The following is a 3,309-nucleotide window of genomic DNA, read 5'->3' as shown; positions in this document are numbered from 1 at the left end:
ATTCCCATCTGTCCTCCACTGCTCAATAAACCTCCTGCTCTCCCTTCCCCAGAGGGAGACAGGCATGGACTACAGCCCTGGATTTTGATGTCTTTGCACTGGGGGCCTGGGGCTATCCAGCGGCCCCCCAGCTATCCATCCCCTGCTTCAGCCCCGAGCCACTGCCCACACACGAGTATTTCCAGAAACCAGGACAGCCAGGCCTGATTATTCAGCGTCAGGGAAGGAGGGAGGAGGAGGAAGAAGAGACAGAAGCCAAAAAAAGCTGGAGACTGAGTGGAGGTGGTGGGGGAGGGGAAGGGGACCAGACAGAGATGGAGGAAGGAGGAGAGAGGATGTGTGGGGGCTTAGATGAGGAGTGGGGGGAAGTCAGAGATGCCACAAGGGGTCAGGCAGGTCAAACTGAGGAAGGACAGACAGATGGGATGGAAAGGATAAGAATACTCAGAATGGAGTCCTGCCAATAGAAAGGCCAGGAGGTTGGAATTAGTGTGGTATGTAATATGTCAGGCAGAGGGGTCCTCTGACAGCATCAGGAATTTCCGGGAAGCTAAATCAGGATTACCCTGTCTCCCACTTCCTACCTTCTGCCTAAGAGAAAGGAAATCTAAGTCCCTAACAGAAGACATGGATGACAGCAAACAGCGAGGCTCCTACCCTGGGGGAACCCACTCAGGGCCCACCGGGTATTCCTGAGACCACCTAAGAGTATCCCACTCTCCTCCCACCCAGATCCCAGAGCTCCTATTTCTGCTTCTTGCCCTGCCTGTAGTCATTACCCACCCTTTGGGGTCTCGTTAACTAAGTGAAGCTATATCAGACATTTACTTTGTGCCAGGCACTCACTGTTCTGGGTTTCCCTCAGACCAAACTGAGCTGGCCTAGACATGACACAGGGCTTGTCCAAGGTGGTAGTCAGCCCTACTCCAAAGGAATTGGAGGCAGTGGTGGGAAAGGTCCTGGATGGGGCCACCATCTGACCTAGGGTTTCATCCCAGCTCTCAGAGCAGTAATTTCTCATTTGTATAATTTGTGTCAATCCAGCCAGGACTGAAATTTGAGGGAAGCCAGAATTGGAGACTGGGACTCAGAATATAGGATTGCGCCAGGCCTTAAAACCAAGGCTTGGAGTGGTTAGGCTGGGGTATTGTGGGCACAGCAAGTCATGGGCAGAACATAGAGAGTGAAAGGAGACTGTTGAGGGGTAAGGTGGAAGAGGCCACCTGAGGCCAGACGATGCAGACCCTTCAATGCCTATCTCTAAACCCTGGGAGTTTTCCTAAAAGCAGTGAGGAGCCATGGGAGAGATATGAGCAGGGTAGTGACATAGTTAACTGCATTTTAGATGGATGCTCTGACGGCTGTGCTGAAAACAGAAGGGAGGGGGAAGAGACTGGAGATGCTAAAATTGGCAGGAACCATGGTTGCCTTAGCCAGGGGAGGTGGCAGAGGAGATGGTGAGAAATTAGTGGATTCCAGAGATGTGTAGGAAGTAGAATGAACCATTTATTTGGCCCTGGGTTAAGTGCATAACAGTGATAACCTTGTTTAATCAGTGCAACAACACTATAAGTACCATTTTAAACTATTTCACATGTCTGAAGTCATACAGGAATAAATATTAAAAGTGGTCTTCAAATTGAAGCGATTAAATGCCAAAACCCATGCTCTTTCCCCCAAAAAAGGCACTAAATGGGAAGTATCTATTACATATTTGTGTGAATTTGACTGTGAGAGGAGGATGTTTAAAAGATAGGTACACATTCAGATGGTTCGAAATTCAAAAGGCACAGGGGCACCTGGGTGGCTCAGTCGATTAAACGTCTTATCTTGGCTCAGGTCATGATCTCAAGGTTCTTGAGTTTGTGCCCCAAGTGGGGCTCTCTACTGTCAGCTCAGAGCCCAGTTTGGATCCTATCTCCCACCCTCTCTGCCCCTCCCCGGCTCACTCTCTCTCTCAAAAATAAACATTTTTTAAAAATTCAAAAGGCACAAAGGGGTACAAAGTGGAAAATTTCCCTTCCCTCTAGAGGCAACCTGTGTTATCAGATGTTTTATACAGGTATAGGATGCTTTACTGTTAACTTAGCACAGTGGTTAAGAATAACAGGTGCTAGAGCCAGGCTTCCCGGTTCAGATCTTGATTCCATTACTTACTAGTTGTGTGAGTTTAGGAAAACTCCTTAACTTCTCTACACCTTAGTTTATTCAGCTATAAAGATGTAAAATGAGGATGATACTAGTACCTGCCTTATAGGGTTGCTGTAAGTATTTGAATGAGTGATATATTGAAGCTATCCCAACAGTGCTTGACATAGAATAGCCACAATTTAAGATGTTAGCTATTCTCTATATAATTATGATATAATTCTCTCCTTTTCTTTCTACACTATTCCCACACAGTTTGGCATCTTACATTTCTTCTTTAACTATCTTGGTGATCATTCCATATCTCCATATTATTATTAATGACAGCTACATAGTACTCCATTTTGTGGTTGTATCAGAGTTTACTTAAACAGGTCACCAGTATTGAGCACTTAGGGAGTGTCCATTCTTTCATATTATAAACAGTGCTGCAGTGAATCATCTTGTACATACACCTTTTAGCACATGCATGAATCTACCTGTAAGCTAAATTCCTAGAAGTAGAAATACTGAGCCAAACAATATATGGATTTGTTAGTTTGCTAGATTTTGCCAAATTGCCCACTCTAGAGGTTATACCAACTTAACTTCCACTGGTAATTTATGGGAATGCCTGTTTCTGGCCAACCTGCCAATATTGAGCTTCAGCAAACTTTTTTTTTTATATTCACCACCCTCAAAGACAAAAAACAGTATCTTAGTAGTTTTTGTAGGCATTTCTTTAAGTATAAATGAGGCTGAACATCTTAAATTGCAGTTGTATTTTATCCACTGGATTTTGCAACATGGCAATCGCCATTGACCTTGTAGGCCTAGTTTTAGTAGCATGAAAGAGGGATAGTCCAATTAAGAGGGCTGAGGAATAAACAGGATATAAAGGGTAGAGTAGGAGCAGACAAAAATATGACTAAAAGGAAAGAGATTAATAGGGGAGATGGTTGGAGGGGGAAGGAGGGGTTTTTAAGACCTTGCACTATGTTTAAATCGCAGGGACTTTGGGCACTGCCAATTACTAGCTGGGCGACCTTGTGCAAATAGCTTCACCTCTCTGGGGACTCATTTTCCTCATCCGTAAAAATGGGGCTAATAGTTCCTACCACATAGGGCTGCTGTAATGATTAAATGAGTGAACACATTCAACAAACTCAGTAAAAGGCCTGG

Source organism: Prionailurus viverrinus, chromosome X (assembly GCF_022837055.1).
Source record: "Prionailurus viverrinus isolate Anna chromosome X, UM_Priviv_1.0, whole genome shotgun sequence".
Taxonomy (NCBI): Eukaryota; Metazoa; Chordata; class Mammalia; order Carnivora; family Felidae; genus Prionailurus; species Prionailurus viverrinus.
The sequence above is the reverse complement of the archived record's forward strand: the minus strand, read 5'-3'. Positions refer to the sequence as shown.